The 18,820-nt window shown below is 37.1% G+C and overlaps 1 pseudogene; it reads left to right on the forward strand.

Annotated features, from left to right (window-relative positions):
* The first annotated feature begins 40 nt into the window (after positions 1–40).
* LOC122738654 lies at positions 41–16,030 on the forward strand (annotated as a pseudogene).
* The last annotated feature ends 2,790 nt before the right edge of the window (positions 16,031–18,820 follow it).

The raw sequence follows: 18,820 nt of genomic DNA on the forward strand, positions 1-18,820 counted from the left end.
TTTCCCTGGACAGAACAATGCATGACAATGAGTCATAAGCATGGTAACCATAAACAGGAATGTGGGTACAGAATCACCACTGGAAATGAAGAAACTTGTAGATTCTGAGAAACATCAGAAAGTAAAACTAATACCAAACAGTCATATCAAAATCATTAATCTTTAGTGCTTTAAACCCTATACATCTTAAAACTTCTTTGTGTTTTCCCTGCAATCTCAGGATGAAGTGATTCTTTTCTTTACCAAAACTCAGCCCTCTCTTCACTTGTATGTCACATACTGTTCCATCACCTCTGTGGCCTTGCTCCATAAGCCATTTCTATAGCACTACAACAATATGACTGAATGAAAGGCTGTCAATATGCCCAATTTTTCCCTTCTAAAAACAACTAAGAGGTAAGGGAGCCCCCAAAGAAACTAACAGTAGAGACTGAGGAAATGAGCAAGCTAAGAAGAATTTTGCAATGAAGAAATTCTATGGGTTAAAGTAATCCTGGGATAAAATTCCAGAAGAGGAGAGTAATTCTGCCTTAACTATGTAGAAACCCATAAAAGAGAATAGAATGAACTAGAAACCCCAGAGAGGTTAGAAAGCCTAATAAAAGAATTGAAGGAAAATTTTATACATAGGGAAGAAACTAAGAGTTGTTGAGGATTTCAACATTTATAACCAGTGCTCCTTCAAGTTCCCTAATCTCCCAGTTACTTGGTATCCTTAAATCATATGACCTTCGCTCCACCTACAGCACACTGAGGAATGGTCACACCCAAGATCTCGCCATTACTGACAAGTGATTAAAACTGATTAAAACTGATATTTTTGTCTTACCTTAACCTATCATTCCATTTCTCCTTATATCTCATCACTCCTAAACCTATTATTCATCTTTATTTCAAATTCCAATCACTCTACCCCACATTGTCCCTACTCTGACTTTCTTCCTTTCCATTCTCAACCAATTCAACTTTACACTGCCCTCTACTCTCCTCACCTCTTCCTCTCACCATTCATCCTTTGTGAAACCTCAGTCCTGTGTTATTCCTATTATCTGCCACCCCCATTTTTACATGCTGCTGAATGGAGCTGGGAGATGTTACAACTCATTCAATTATTTCACTTCAACTGCACTCACAATGCTATCCTTTTATTCCTCTCTCCCCCAAAAGGTATTTCTGAGTTTCAAAAAATTTTTATTTTCAGTTCCAAATTCTCTTTTATCCTCTGCTTCCTCCCCTACCCATTGAGAAAGCAAGAAATACAGTACACTTTACAAATATGATGAAATTTAAAACATTTCCAGATTAGTCATACTGCAGGGGAAAAGGCAAGAAAAATTAAGAGGAAAAAATATGCCCAGATTTTCACTTAATCTATCAGTTCTCCATTTAGAGAACGGTATTTTTCATCATGAGTCCCTCGGAAATGTCATTATCAATTGTATTGATCATAGTTGCTAAGTCTTTTGCAGTTGATTATTATTACAATATCACTGTTACTGTGTACATTGGTCTGATTCTGCTCAGTTCACTTTTTTTTTTTTTTTTAGTGAGGCAATTGGGGTTAAGTGACTTGCCCAGGGTCACACAGCTAGTAAGTGTTAAGTGTCTAAGGCCAGATTTGAACTCAGGTACTCCTGACTCCAGGGCCGGTGCTCTATCCACTGTGCCACCTAGCCGCCCCTTCTCAGTTCTCTTTTTATCAGTTCATATATCTTCCCAGGTTTTTCTGAAACCATCCTCTTCATCTCAAACTTCCTTCCCCTATACTCCCACACCTCTTCCCTCTTTCATCTGAGGACCTTGCCTCTTACATTATTGAAAAAAATTGGAGTTATTTAAAGTGTGTACCATCTTCCCTCTTTTTATTGTTCTCAAAACCACTTGACATCAACCCCCATTCTTGCAAGGTCTCTTGAAAATGATGTAGTCCTTTACCTCTCTAAGGCCAGCCTTGGGTGCATGGACCTTTGTTCCCATTCTCTCCTATCTTTTCTGGCAAATTTCATCCTCCATCATCCCCTATCTCTATCTAATCTTCAATCTCTCCTATTTCCTGCTTCAGTTTCACCAACCCTTAAAAAAACTTCAGTAGATTACTATCCCCACAAATTTGTGCTACATTCATCTTCCTTTCTCCAGCAGACTCCCAGAAAATGCTGTTAACATTTATAGCCTTCACTTCTTATACTCTTCAACTTTAACAGTCTGCCTTCTAACCCTATCACTCTTCTGAAACTACTCTTTCCTTATACATATGCCATAATTTACTCAGCCAATCCCCAATTTGTTTCCAATTCTATGCTACAAGAAAAAAGAATTGCTATAAATATTTTTGTGCATATGGGTTCTTTTCCTCTTTCTTCAAGCTTTTCAGGATATAAACCTAAAAGTTGTATCACTGGCTATACAGAGTTTGGTAACTTTTAAGATATAATTCCGGGTTACTTTACAGAATGGCTGAACCAATGCAGAACTTCATTAATAGTGCATTGGTGTGCTTTCTTTTCCTGCAGCTTCTCCTACATCTATCATTTTCCCTATTTTATCTTTGCCAGTCTTGTGGCTATGGAGTGGCATCTCAGAGTTGCTTTAATTTCTCTCCTTGTTTCTCACCTAGCTGCACTTCTTCTTTGACTTCTTTCTTGCCCCAGGAAACTCATTATTGGTAAAATGTCATCATCTTGCAAGATCTCATCAGCCTTAGATTCTACCTTATTGCCATCTGATTGGAAGGTGGAGGCATGAATTCCAAAACTTCCCTTTAAGAGGGGAGCCCAGATCAGAACATCTCATTTCTCACCTAGATGCACAACTTTAAGACTTCTCTGACATTTCCACCAAGTCTCCATCTGCTTTCCTTTCCCTCCCATTCCTCCTTTCAGCTTCCTTTTGTGTGTTGTCTTCCCCCATTAGATTGTAAGCTATTTGAAGGCAGAGACTGCCTTTTTCCCCCCTTTTTTTATATTGGTATCCCCAGTACTTAGCATAGTGCCTTCCACATATTGGGTACTTATTAAATGTATATTGACTGACTGCTTTTCTCTAACTATTAGTGACTTGGAACATTTTTTTTCATATGACTATTGATAGCTTCAATTTCTTTTTTAAAAAACTTCTTGTTCATATTCTTTGACCATTTATCTATTGGGGGAAGGGGCCTTAATCTTATAAATCTGAACCAGTTCTTTACATATCTTGTATATGAGAACTGTATCATAGAAAATTGTTGCAAAGCTCTTTTCCACTTAGCAATTTCTCTTCAATTTTTAATTGCATTAGTTTAGTTACATTAAAATTTATATAAATCAAATTGTTCATTTTATCTTTTGAGATTCTCTCTACCCAGTGTTTGGTCATGAACTCTTCCCCTAACCATAGATCAAAAGAGTTTGCTTTCATTTTTTTTTCTAGCAATTTGTAATATTTTTCACTTATTATTTGTACCTTAGACTTAACCCTTTTAGAATTGCTATTCATATCCTTTGACTATGTATCTATTGGGTAACAACTCTGATTCTTAAATATTTGAGTCAGTTCTTCATATATCATGGATGTCAACTGCAAAAGATATTTCGTGTCTTGCTCCTCTATTTAGTTTATGACATGTCGTTCTATGTCAAAGTTATGTATCCATTTGAAGGTAATTTTGGTATGGTGGTGTCACTACTTTCCAGTTTTCCCAGCAGTGTAAGTGAAAAACTGATCCTTTCCCTAGTACCTGAAGTCTTTGGGTTTATCAAACAATATGCTACTATATTTATTAGGCTCTGTATCTTGTGCCACTAATTGTTTCATTGATTGGGTTTTCAATTTTTAATTAGCACTAAATAATTTTAATAATTGTAACTTTAGAGTTTGATATCTGATATATTTATGCCACCTTCCTTAGCACTTTTTTCATTATTTTTCTTGAGATTGAGATTCTTGACTTTTTGTTCTTCTAGCTGAGTTTTGTTATAATTTTTTCTAGATCTTTTAAGTAATCTGTTGATAGTTTGATTGGAATGGTACTGCATAAGCAAGCTAATTTAGGTAGTATTGTCATTTTATACTGGCGTGAACAAACAGTAAACAATACAAGATGCTGGCTCTTGGTCTTAGATACTATTAGGTATACACTTGATCTTAATCAAATAAAGGAAAGATCCATTTTTCCTTTGCTTTAGGATTTTTTTTTTACTAGAAATGGGTGTCATGTTTAGCCAAAAGTTTTCTCTGCCTCTGTTCATATGACCATAAGATTTTTATTATTTTGTTATTAATACGGTCTATTATTTTTGTAGTTTTCCTAATATTGAATCAACTCTGCATTATTGATATAAATTCAACTTTACCATGCTGCATAATCTTTTTGATATATTATTTTAGCTTCTTTGGTAATTTAAAAAAATTATTATTATTATTACTATTATTATTGCGGGGCAATGAGGGTTAAGTGACTTGCCCAGGGTCACACAGCTAGTGTCAAGTGTCTGAGGCCAAATTTGAACTCAGGTGCTCCTGAGTCCAGGGCCAGTGCTTTATCCACTGTGCCATCTAGCTACCCCCCCCACCTGTCCCCATGTACTTTTTTAAGTCAGTGACAATCTACCTGTCTTCCTCCCACCCACTCCTCTTAGAGAAAGGGAGCAAGGGCAGGGAAACAAGCATTCATTAAGAGCCTACTATGTTACAGGTACTATGCTAAGTACTTTACAAATATTATTCATTTCATCCTCAAAACAACCCTGTATACCTTGTACATGTTTTTTTAAACCCAGAGAATTAAATACACAATACCAATTTGTGTGAGCAGGTACACTGTTGCTCAGAAAATTGGAAACTGAAGTATGACCATACAAACTGTGGCTGAGTTGAGTTTACCAAAATTTACCAGAGCATGTTTAACATCCTCCACCTTCTCACATTTCATAGGTTCTTTCTTCCCTGCTATGGTCTTACCCTTACTCTCCCTCCCTCAACCTTTAGTAGAACTTAAATTTTTATTCATCTTTTAAATCACAATTAAGTTCCACCTTCTCTTAGGAGCCTTTACTTATCCTTCCCTTGCACACACCCTTCCTACCTCTCTTTAGTAATTATCGTTCCACTCTGACAGACCTCATATAGCACTTTACTTTCTAACTTTCTAATGTACTTATCATGTATAAATTTGCATTATCTCTGATAATGTGTTTTCTTTATTACTCAGCACATTGCTCAGTGCTCTGAAAACAGAAAGCACTTAATCAATGTTGGTTTGCTCTTGTCTAATTCCTTAATCCAGATCAGTGTAGCTAGTCAGTTTCCTGTCTAGAACAAAAGTACGCTTATCTCTTGAATTTTTACTTCTTCCATTAGGCAAAACTAGTATCTTTGCAGTCTTGGACCTATCCCACTTCTCTGTGCTCTCACTGAGGGGGGAGGAAGGTATTCAGTGGAAATAAACTACCTGATTTACAATGGTTTCCAGTGACATTCTTCAGTCCAATGGCCTTGTCTGCTGGTACCTTCCTGCTATAGGCCACTTGCAGTACAGCACTACTCTTAGCTCTCATTCTGAATTACAAAAGATCACCCAGAGCACATTAATCTGGCAAGCCATTTCTGAGGCACTAGTTTTTCAGAATTATAGTCCAAGATATAAATGGCTACTTAAACACTTCTTTTTTGGGGGGGGCCGGGCAATGGGGGTTAAGTGACTTGCCCAGGGTCACACAGCTAGTAAGTATCAAGTGTCTGAGGCTGGATTTGAACTCAGGTACTCCTGAATCCAGGGCTGGTGCTTTATCCACTGTGCCACCTAGCCGCCCCCTACTTAAACACTTCTAACCCCCAATAGTACCAAACCAAATAACCCTAAATCTACAACAGATGCAAGAATGCCCCCTGGGGCAAATGTTAAGTGTGATAACAACTGGGCATCAATTAATGCATTTTCCCCCTACCCATGGGGTATGGAGAGGGGAAGGAGAAAGATTTGGCAAGAAGGCAAGAAACCAGTAGAGTATTTTGACCTAAGTCTAATTAGCATCAGAATAAGGCATTTTGGAAGGTAAAAAGGTGCTCATTTTTCTTATAACCCGATGTTCTGCTTCATCTATATATCTATTTAGACAAGAACTATTCTATAGAAAAAGCTTGGAAGTGTCTAAAAGTGTCTAAAAAAAATGGCAAGGCAACTTTGCCCTCTTTAAGAGGGCAAAGCCACTTACTGTAGACATAGCTCAGAAGATTTTCTGAGAACTTGCCTGTGACAGCATTTTTTGGTTGTGTGTGTTTTTTTTTTTCAGAGCCATTTGCTTTTTTTAAAAAGAGGCTTTTTTTTATAACTGATGAGGAAAACTATTTAAAATAAAATTCAATAAAAAAGAAAACCAAAAATATTGTTTGTTCACTCATAAGCCTGGAGCTTATATTTGGTATCATGCTTGTTTAATGAGATAATTTGGAGACACTTAATTTAAAAAAGCATAAATTATTCCTTTATACTGAAGGTAAATTCTTATGAATTATTTTCTATCATTTGAACCAAAAGTTTACATGTTTAAGCATTTAAATGGTTAAAACCAGCCTTTGAAGTTAACACTCCATTAAGATGAATGAGGGTAATTCACACCTCTGTAGGGACTATATTATTTCAGTCTGGCTGTAGAGCAAACAGGATTGAAGCAGCCAATTGATTTACTATGTGAAGGCTCTGTACAAACCAAAGAGTCTGGAAATTTCCTTCTTTATTTTCCCCTTGTTTTCCTCATGGAAGAGCAGGAGCTGAAAATCAGCAAAGTCTGGGAATATCATTGTAGTCCCTGAAGTATTCTAGATTCCTTGAGTTAGCCACTAAAGCCAATACTTGCAGTTCAAGGGTAGGCAAGTCACCACATAAACACAGCTCATCCAGCTTTGTTCTTTCTTCTGAGTTGGCAATGGCATATCTTTGAAACTGAAGTTTCATTCTCTTGTAAATTTAAGTAAATGGAACAGCAGAAATAGAACTATCAAATTTCAGGTAAATCTTACACATGATTTTGAATGGCAGTATGAGCCAGTTGTTGGCCCTCAAAGCTCTTGCATAAGCTTCTAAAAGCATTTTCACCTTTGCAAAGTGTGCTGTTTTCACTTTGCTTACCAGGGAGCAGGCCTAAATGAAGATGCTTTGGTTTGACTGACTGTCATATGTACAAAATGGGCTTTTTGCACAGGCACTAATCTACATATAATAATTGTGGTTGTGTCAGCTGGTGGACAGTCACAGAATCACAAAATTTAGGAGCCAAACAACCTTGAATGCCTCCTACTTGAACCCCCTTATTTTATAGAAAAGTAATGGAAGCCCTGGGCCATGAAGGGACTTGGATAATGTCACACAATGAGTAAATAACAGAATGAGACTAGGATCCTAATCCAAGGCCATTTTCTTTCAATTGGGACTTTTCTATATTGTAATTTTAGGGATCTTTCTCAATCTATCCCTGAAAGGGTTAATTTGGAAGACAGGGCCAGGAGTCAGGATGAGTTAATTTAGAACAAAGGAAATACTAGGCATCATGTGCATTCATGTTAATGAACTGGGTATTTTTTTTTTTTTAGGTAAACAAACTTTTCTCTCCACCCTTCTCTGCCTTGTCTGTTTGCAGGCAGATCAAGTTACTGGCTAATCTGTGGGTTGCTTGGCGGGCAGACTATTTCTGTCCTGGCCTGTCCCTGGTGCTAACTCTGCCAGCATATGGTAATGGAAAATAAGGGTTTGAACAAAGGAACTGAATTAATTTTAACCTGCTTTCCTTTTCATAGCATGTTGACAGTGTTCTATAGTTTGATCAGAATTAACATGTTAAACTCACTTTGGTTAGTGTGAATCTAGGTTAAATGTCTTATCCTTTAGTATCAGAATTTCTTACAACTCTTCGTTGGGGCCAAAAAAATAATATTTCTTACTTCAACACCCTATTTATTCACTCTCCTAGCAGCATTCCTTCTAATTATGAAGTAGTAAGAGAGAAATAGGGTAGAGAATAAAAATAAAATAAAATCAATTCCATAATAAAACCAAATTCGGTGTTTATTTCCAAGTTACAAAATTTTGAAAATAATTCAAATTATTTTCCTCATATCCTTACTTTACTAAAAAAAAACCTAAAAAGTTTAGGAACTATGACAAGATAAATGTGAAACTGATTAAGGGTGTGTCAATACTATAAACCAAATAATAGGAGTTTCAGTTCAAAATATAATAATTAGCTTCATCATTGTCCAGTCAGAATTCCTAATCTTCAGTTCACTCTTTACTTTTCTGGATACTCTGTCTAGTGTTTTGTCTATAGCCTACTCCCTCTACTCCAGAAACAAGAGACAGAAAGAATGGATAGCATCATCTTGGCTGAGCTACAGGTCTACTGGTGGAAGGAAAGAAGTTAACTTTGATCAGACTCACCCTGAGGGATGGCAAAAGAGGTCATTTCTGTGTGTATGATAGTCTTAGAATACAGCATCTCAGAATCACAGAAGCTCAGACTTGCTAGGAACCTCAGAGATTATCTAGTCCAGGGGTTTTTAATGGGGGAGTGTGTTTGCTGGGGATAAAGAAAGGGGAAGGGGTTGTACTTATTTTTTTATAACTATTTCAACATATCTTGTTTATTTTCTAATTCTAGATATTTTAAGTATTTTAAAACATTATTCTAGGGGCAGCTAAGTGGCGCAGTGGATAGAGCACTGGCCCTGGATTCAGGAGGACCTGAGTTCAAATATGGCCTCAGACACTTTACACTAGCTGTGTGACCCTGGGCAAGTCACTTAACCCCAATTGCCTCACCAAAATCAAACAAACAACAACAACAAAAACCATTATTCTGAGAAGGGGTGTAAAGCCTGTCACCAAAGGGGATCCTTGACACAGAAAAAAGGTCAATTTTCAAAATATGGTTCAATCAATAAATTTAAATAATAATCTCCTCTTACATCACACTCTACATTATCATAAATCCAGTCTTTAGAAGATCCCAAGGAAGGGGAACCCCACTCCCTCCCAAGATAACCTATTTTGGTTTTTAGAGAATTCTAATTATTATGGAGGGTTTTTTCTTATATTAAGCCTAAATGTGTTTAGTATAATAGATTTAGAGCCAGAAAAGACCTTGGATATCAGAAGAGTCAAATCCCCTCACTTTACATATTAAATAACTAAATCCTAATTCAATTGAAAAAAATACCTAATAAACTGTACTTTATACCTTTGTTCTTCAAGAAAGGTGTTAAATTAAGGAACTATATTGAATAGACAAGACAATATAAGCAGTGGAATAAAGAGGAGAGATTATTGAAAGGAGGGGTAGGAAGAGGGTGGTGCTTTCCCTAGATGGCTTCTACCAGTCGCAGTAGAGCCTAACAGATAACCTCCTTCCCCCCCAAACCCCTTTCTTTTCTCCCTCTCCTTCCCTCCACCCAATCCCCCCAGCAAAGAATCCAGAGATTTATTCTACTGTGAATTCTGTGCTCATAATGCTCATGGCTGCTCACACTACGTAGATGAGTAGTTACTAACTACAATCCTTCCTATAAGAAGGAGGATCATTTGTCTTTACTCTCTACCCTACTTCTATGCCCTCCAGTCCCCTAGCCACTGCCATCTGGCCTCCTAGTGCACTCTAAGGACCCCTGGGTCTCCCCATGTACCCTAAATCTAAACCTGCCTATATGTGTTATCTCCCTTAATTAAAATATGAGTTCTTCAATAGCAAGGGTTGTTTCACTTTCCTATTTATATCCTCAGAACTTAACATAGTGATTGGCTCACATCTAATAAATGCCTTTCCATCCATCCATCCATCCATCCATCCATCCATCCATCCATCCATCCATCCATCCATCCATCCATCCATCCATCCATCCATCTATATGCATATGCATGTATATATACACATATACATATGTATATGCATATACATATGTGAATATATACATGCACACACATATGTGTGTATATCTCAAAGGTAATTTTCATGAATGGGTTAATTCCTAAATTAGTCTGAGGGGCAGGCTAATATTTAGTTATCCCCAGAATTATTCAATGGACCACTCTACCTTTATTCCTTTATTTTCATGGGTAACAGAGACCCAACCCTATTACACATTTGACTTTTTTTCTGATTAACCCTGTAAATATAAAGCTACTTGTACTTTTTTGTTTTTAATTTTTAAAATATTAGCTATGAGCTATATTTTACACAAGCCACATTAACATAAATATATGTGTATATATATGAGTTATCTGTGTCTTTGCAGGTCCACAGACCCACAGATACATATACACATATATTATTTTAAGGAGTAGCAGAAGTGACTTTCTGCATGTGATATTCTTGGGACACATTTTACTTTATACTACGGGTCTTTTAAAGTCCATTTTTTCACAGTCTCAGTAAGGTCAGAGAATTCTTGAGTACATTTTCATACCATAAGGCTATAATTCTGTGTAGCATTTGCAACCAAATGGTACCAGACATGCATCTGGTAGCCCTCATATTACATAATCTTGTATAATTTATTTCATCACTTAAATCGCATTTTAATATGATTGACTATAAATTCACCAAGCCAAAAACCTATACTCCAGTGTTTCATATTCAGTTGTATTTTCTTTTACAAATATAATACTTTATGAAAAACACATCCCTTTTCTTAGTAGAGATATACATCCCCCTTTGGGGGATGATAGGTGACAAAAAATAGCATACCCTATTAAATGTGACTGCTTTATTTTATTGTTATAAGAGAAGCTTAAGGTTGTGTGTGTATATGTGTGTGTGTATGATATTAGGGAATGAATGTAGTGTTTAAAAATCCAGTCATCAATGTCAAAAACATGAAAAAGTCATTTTTGTGAGTAGGCATCCTTTTAAAAATGTACCATAGTCTTCTCCTCTAAATTTCATCTTCTCCAGAGATATTGAGGAGGATTAGGGCTGAGGAAAGACCATCACATTTGGCAATTAAGGGATCACTGGTATCTTTGGAGAGAGCAGTTTTAGGTGAGAGTTGAGGTTAGAAGCCTGATTGGAAGCAGCTGAGGAGTGTATGAGGTGAGGAAATGGAGGCACTCAGTGTAGACAACTTATTTTACTTAAGGAATTAGCCAAGAAAGGAAGGGGAGATATAGGATAATAGTCTGAGGCAATGGTAAAGTCTAGAAAAGGCTTCTTAAGTATTTGGCACTTTTGAAACCATTGGAAAAGAACCAGTTGATACAGAGAAGTTGAAAATTCAAGAGAGTTAGAGGATGATTGAGGATCCACTCTACTGGAGAAGATGGAAGTGGATCGGATCAAGTTCAAGTGTTGAGGGGTTATCCTAGGCAAAGAAAAGATGATGGGGTTTGGGGGGAGGAAAGGAGATCAGGACATTATATCAAGGGGTTTTGAGATGAAGAGAATGGCGAAAGAGGCAGTTTATATTGAATTGCCCTTGTTTTGTTTTGTTTTCCAGTAAAGTAAGAGCAGCAATAGGATAAGGGAACAAGGGATTCGAGGGCAGAGGATAGTGTAGAATTGGAATGGCTGACTGTTGGGGTTGGGGTTGAAGAGGGAGGAAAGTGAAGTTAGAGCCTGGGAAAGTACCAAGGAGTGGAGGGAATGAAGGTCTTGATGTGTCATGAATAGGTGTAGGAAATACAGTAGAAAGCACAGGGAGAGGTGGGATGATAGAGGTGATGGTCAGATAGGGAAATGTCAGTTTCTAGTGAGGGAAGTTGAACAGCTGTGGGTAATGGTTTGATTGAATATGTGATTCTATGTGTGGCTGAAATAATGTGAAGGAGTAGGCCATGAGACTTAAGGAGGTTGAAGAAATGAGACGTTAGGGAGCTTAAAGAGGCATCTATAAGATTTTCAAAGTCTCATATAAGGGTTAGATAGTAAATAAATAAAATTTGCAGAGAGAATTTACCTCACAAAGCAAATTCCAATGCTTATAATTATAGTTAACTTTAATGCCAGCAGATATGCAGATCTGTTGAAAGCTGTAGCAAAATCCATGAAAAATAATCAAATTCAGATTTCCATGGGGGAAAACCCCCAACTTTGTTATTTAAACACAATGTAGGTAGCTTATTTAACCTTCTTTAAAATAAGTTTTTATAGCTGCCTTCTGTTTCTTAAATCATCATAACTATCTCAAGTTTCCTTCCTCTCCTCCCCTCTTGCCCTCCCAGAGAACATTCCCATATAATAAAAAGTATTTTTAAAGAGAAAAAACCCACAATCGATCTATACATTGAAAAAGTCTGAAAATATGTGCAATGTGTAATACTTGCAGACCTTCAACCACCATGAAGGGATGGGTTGGGAGTGGGGGGGTCCACTCATATCCCTGTATTCAAGTCCTGCTTGATCTTTATAATTTTGTTGGTCTCACTTTTAAGTTTTTGGTATGTAGTTCTTTCCATTTACATTGTTTTAGTTATTGTGTATATTGGTGGGTTGGCTCTGCTTACTTTAATCTGCATCAGTTCATAGAGATCTTTCCATGATTCTCTGTATTTATCATACACATCATTTCTTACAGTATAATATTTTGTTATATTCATGTACCACAATTTTTTAGCCATTCCCCAATAACTTATTTAAACTTTATGAATTTTCCCAGTTCTTGTGATTGACATTCTGACTTCTTAAATTATTTACTTAATGAATATTAGATTTAAATTAGATACTTATAGTATCAAACTCCTTAACAAACTACTTGTAGAAGTGCCATCTCATCTGATGATAAAGGAGAAATTTTGTATAGATAAGTTCATGCTCACATGTATAAATTTATAAAATCCATGTAGCCTTGTTGTCATTATCTGAAGTTTTAAGGTCCAGACCCAGTTCTCTCATTACCATGCTCAAAGGATCTTTGAATGCTCATTCATTTATGATTTAAATTTCCACTTAGGCTAAAAACTCATGATTTCAATTTATTTTTAGGCTGAAAATTCACAAAAGTTCTCTAGATATATTTTAACTAATTCACCAGCTATACACAGGCATATTTACTCTCCTTTTTGCTGGAGAATCAGAGATTGAAGCCACTGGTTTGGGATCATAACTATGTAATGCCTGTTGAACACTTGATTGTACCTTAATTTTTTTTCTCAAAGTCTCTTGTGTTACTTGCCAGAACCAAGTTAACTCTTAGAATACTAAAGTGTATACATTTTAAATATTTGGACAATCATTAACCAGAGTAGCATCATGTTGCCCAGACAAATGTTTCTGTTATAGAAGCACTTAAATCCAAGAGAATTCAACCCCTTAATGTTACATGTGCCATTATTCCTTAGGTATCATTCTCAAGTATTTAAATATGACATTAAGATAAAGCAATCTTATGAACATTGAAAATATAAAGCAGAACTTAATGCCATCAATCTGATAACCTTAGTCCAATTGAATTTATCTCTATTAACATTAAATAATACTATGCATGTATCTTCCACTTTGGGCATCTCATATTTGTTGTATTCAAAATCCACCTACAAAATATTTCACAACTGCAAGTATGCCATTGGTCCTCAATTACTCTTGACCATCCAAAACAACCATGGCATGGATAATAATTGTGTTTAACTAAACTATCAAGCCCATGTATATCTGAACTTAGGTGGTTCAATTCTAAAGTTGCTCCATGATTCCAGCTTCCCTTTCTAAATCCACAACAATGTACTAGCATCTATCAAGTTAAGCTTGAAAAATGTTAGAAAATTTCCCCAAGTTCTTGAAGAGGAATTGCCTTAATAAAGACAACCTCCTGTCCCAAACAGATCTAAGAGGTAGAAGCTTTTCTATGAATCTTTATTTTCTTATTTTTCTGAATCTCCAATAACTAAATGTCTTACAAGTCAGCCTGTATTCCTAGTGAATCTTTCTTAGGGATCTGGCTAGAGACTACTGCCATTATTAAGCTTCCAAACATTCAAATCTCTGGGTTTCTTATTCTTTAATTTATAGACAACTGACAGGATGTGAGCAGGTTTCCTCAAATAATCTGTGTAAAGGTCACCCAGTTCATCCAATGGTTTTAAAGACATCTAAACTAATTAAGGACTTTTCACATTTTGTCTAAAGCCTATGATTGATTGATTGATTAATGTTTTAGCCTTGTTTAGCCTTGTTCACACCTCTGATTGATTGATTATTCTCACCTGACAAAGGTATCAGCTTTTTATCATCTGTGCTTTAAGTGAGGGGAAGTGAGTTGATTGATTGATTAAGGAACCTCCACTTTTTACCTGTTTCATCTTACTTGTTCTTTCTAGATTTTCTCCCCCATTGTTTACCCACTCTTCATTTTGGTATACTTTGTGTGTTTTGGACTAATTAATTCTTTCCATTTTTTTCTTTACCTAATTCTCTTTATAATTAAAGCCATATAAAATCCCTTCAATTTGTCAAACAACTGAATTGAATCAGATTTTCTCAGATTGACTCCTGTAGGAAATTACAATTTTTCCCAGTAAAGAGTAAATATTGATTAAAAAAAATTAATCCTTCAGTAACAATAGCTAATGGAGAAAGAGTTCAATTTAAACTACTTCTAGTAATAAATGTAAACTCTACAGGGTTTGAGAGAACTTCTAAATTCTACAATATCTATATAAGAAAGAGTTGTGCATATAAGGTGGCGCAGTAGATAAAGCACCAGCCCTGGATTCAGGAGGACCTGAGCTCAAATTCAGCCTCAGACACTTGACATTTACTAGCTGTATGACCCTGGGCAAAGTCACTTAACCCTTATTGCCCTGCAAAAAATAAAAAACCAACAACAACATCAAAAAAGAAAGAGCATAAAGGAGTAAATTTGATAGCAAATATTTAAATTTATTAATTTCCAGTTTAATGATCTATCATAAACCCAGGGATAACCAATTATGAAATTCAATATATAAACATCTCCCATTGAATCTTAATTCTATAGTTAAGAGATATTTCCAAAAAAAGAGATATTTCTTTTTTTTTTTTTTTATTGAGGCAATTGGGGTTAAGTGACTTGCCCAAGGTCACACAGCTAGTAAGTGTTAAGTGTCTGAGGCCGGATTTGAACTCAGGTACTCCTGACTCCAGGGCCAGTGCTCTATCCACTGCGCCACCTAGCTGCCCCCCCAAAAAGAGATATTTCAAGGAGGAAGGGGGCAAAGAAGTATACCTACCACCCTGAACCTGAGGCCAACCTGGAGAAATGGCATCTGGAGAAAGGAAATGAAAAAAAAACACGTTATAATGATTTCCCTCATTGTTATCATTGGAACAAGTTCTTCCACATAGCAAAATTTGGTGGGAAGTTAAGGTTGTGAATCCCTGGAGGCAAGGATAGTTGGGGTATTGCAGAGATCAAAGGATCATAGACTAGGAAGGACCTTAGATATTATCAAGGCCAAACTGTTCATCTTACAGAGGAGGAAATTGAGACCCAGGGAGATTAGGTCACTTGCCCAAGGTCACATAAATAATATTTGAACCCAGGTCATTGAATCACACAGTCAAAGAATTTGAAAGTTAGGGGTACAGGGTCTGTGGAGGAGAAGGAAAAGGAAACAGCCAGACCGGGAAGACTGGGACAGTGCTAAAGGGCTCATGGCCCAGGTACAAGCAACTGATGCTGAATCCACCTGAGGGAATTGTAACAGGCCCAATGATTGAAGATCTTTTTTTGAATGGGAAGCCTTGATCACAGGCCCAGAAGATACCTGTTTTGATTTTAGTGTTTTTTTCTTTCGATTCTGCGCTTTCCCCTGTACTACCATGTACTACCCCTCCAGACGAAGTTTACCTGTGAGATGTTTCATCTGAACATTTATCCTGACAGAAGGATTTGCATCTCCATCCTCCTCGATCCTAGAGCTATGAGAGCAGAACCCTGGGCAGAGCATCCTCAACAGTGAGGTTGTTGGAAGAACCAAATGATGAGAATGGTGCTAATGTAGATGCTTCTTAAGCATGGTGGGATGAAAGAAAACAGTTCTATTGAATTGGTTGGTGAGCAGATTGTTCAGAAGTCCCTTGGGCATTAAAACCTCTTCATTTTCTCTCTTTCCTCTTCCTCTCTCTCCTTTCCCTACCCCACCCCCAACCACCAGGACATAGTCATAGTGTGAGATTTAAAATTGGATACTAGAGCATTAACCTCCCTTTGTAACTTTTCCCTTATTTATCTCCCAGACTAGTAAATGGAAGAAGCCTCTGGTCTATAGTTAGGGCTTTTATTGTTTGGAAATTACAAGGTGATGTTGATTAGAGGGATAGGAAAGTAGAAATACAAAACAAATAGTCTTAAGTCTAAGCTTAGTCTATATTCCATATAAAACTCACCAAAAGCCCAAGGCCACTTTTGGGGGGGAGAGAGCCGCATCAAGCACGTGCTGCTAATGGCGAGCTGGGCCAAGTCAAACTCCAGTCAGTGTCTGTCTAAGCAGCGCAGCCAGCGAACAGGAGAGCCGAAAAGACATCCTACTTCCGTTCTCTCCTTGCCTTTTAAGCTCGCACCCCAGAAGCGGAGTGCTTAGCAGCCGGACTGGCCTGCATAGCCCATGCACAGCCGTCGGTCTCCTCCCCGAAAGGGTGGTCCTTTAAAAAACTGGCGTCTTTCCGTATTCATTAACCAACTGTTAAAAACTTTTTACCACAACAGTTCGGTTCCTCCTGAACTGTTGGTTGATGACTCTATGCTGGGACCCAGAAAGAGAATCCAGAGCTTTTTGTCCTTCTCTCCTCTTCATATTCTAATACTCTGCTCCTGGGCCCTCCTTTTGTTAGATGGATGGTGTCTTACTATATTTTTGGAATATTCAGATTGGTGGGCCTGACCTCTCCTCCAGGCTGCCAGGGTGACCTCTCTTCTGAGAACACTGGGATCTTGAACACCAGTAAACTCCTCACAAAGAGCCAGACACTTGGTGGTCACTGCCCTTCCTTAATAAAGAAGTGATCATGAGAAGCCAGACTTTCCAATGGCAGATAATCAATAATACTCCCCTTCAAGTCAATGAGATGAGGCTTTGGAGCAAAGAAAAAGAAAGGTTTGGATGCAGAAACTATTTCCAAGTCAATTGATGTGTGTTTATGTATGTTCCACATGGAGAATACCTACAGTCAAATTCTGTCTTTACAATTTGGGAAATGCTTTCTTATAACCTAGTGGGATGATCTTTTCAGGTGTATATTATTGTTGAACCCCAAAATATTTTTGGCAGGTGGTATTTTTTAATGTGGGTCAACAAAAGGGGTGTGTGTGTTTATATGTGTTTAGTGGATTAAAAAGGGGGAAAACATAATGTATGTGTCTTTAAAAAAACGCCAACAGGTATTTGGCCAAGATTTCTTAAAGATTTCTGACTAAAGATTTCTTCTTTAGTCAGCAGTGAGTTCCCTCGTCCTGTAATTGGGTCATGAATTCTGATAAAGGCTGCCTTCAGAAGTGTGTATATGTTAGACAATACCTGTAATCATTGTGAGTGTGGGAGGAGCATAATCCATTTAGAACCTTCCAAGGCAAAGTAGCAGTCAAGGGAATGCCCAGGCATGGGCTTCATTTTCTAACCATGGAGGGCTTCACTGGGAGTAGAATGCCCAGGTCAAAGGGGCCCTGGACTCTTGTTATTTCTAGTGATCTTGACAAACTTCAGGCTGTTCTCTGGACACTTTCCGGTCTGCAGCCTAGAGCTGAGAGATGAGATCCTACGTAATAAAAGATTCATGGCCAGTAGAATCAACTACTTGGGTCTGCTTTTAGAAGACAAAATTTAAATCGGAATTTCTATTTTAAAAACACAAGAAATAAAGGGTATTTTATGAGCTATCCATACATAAATTTTCATTTAATCTTCTTTTAATTTTTCCTTTCAACTTTATACAATGTACCTTCACTGTAACCCCTCCCTCAGTTTTATGGAATTAAATGCCATTGAAGGGGTCTGAATTGGCTGGTGAAAAGACCCTGTTTTCTCTTTTCCAGAAGGGATTTTTAAAGATTAGAATTGAAAGATATTATAGGGGTTTGGAAAGGGGGTAGTACAATGCTTAAATAGTACTTGAAAGTGCCCACAAACTGGGTAATTAGCTCACTGGAAAGGGTATATTTACATGGGCAGGTGTTTAGGGTAACTGAGCTTCAGAGTTTAGAAGTCACATCAGGAGGAGGGAGGAGGAAGACAGCATTCTTGATTGCTTAAGGATCTGGTGAAATCACAAGATGGGTTTGGAATTGAAAATATTTTTTTCCAAAGTGAAGTATTTTTATCCATTTGTATTTATTTTTAACCTCCCCCCTCCATGTAATTTCCTTATTTTATGATGGAATTTAATGGCTTTGTTAAAAATAAAGTTATATATTGACTGTATGAAAAAAAAGAATTTGAAAGTTAGAAGAGATCTCAACAATTATATAATACAACCCACCCATGAAAAGAAATTCCCACTGTAACATATCCAAGTGGCCATTCAACTTGAATATCTCTAAAGGAGGGGGGAGCTCCCTCACCTCTGAGACAGTTCATTAACACTTTTTTTTTCAATTTTTATTTTTTTTTAGTTCATTGCACTTTTGATCAGTTCTAAATGTTAAGAAGTTTTTCTTGATATCAGGACAAAATTTGGCTCTTTTCAACTTCTACCCTTTCCCTGAACAAATCTAATCCCTCTTCCACCTGACTGCTTTTCAAATAATTGAAGAGTGTTAGCGTGTCCCCCAACCCATCCAGTCTTCTCCAGGATAAACACACTCAATTCCTTCATCCTCCTATGACATGGTCTCAAGGATCTTCATCCTCTTGGCTGCCCTTCTCTGAACTCCCTCCAACTTATCA

Source organism: Dromiciops gliroides, chromosome 2 (genome assembly GCF_019393635.1).
Source record: "Dromiciops gliroides isolate mDroGli1 chromosome 2, mDroGli1.pri, whole genome shotgun sequence".
In the NCBI taxonomy this organism is placed as follows: Eukaryota; Metazoa; Chordata; class Mammalia; order Microbiotheria; family Microbiotheriidae; genus Dromiciops; species Dromiciops gliroides.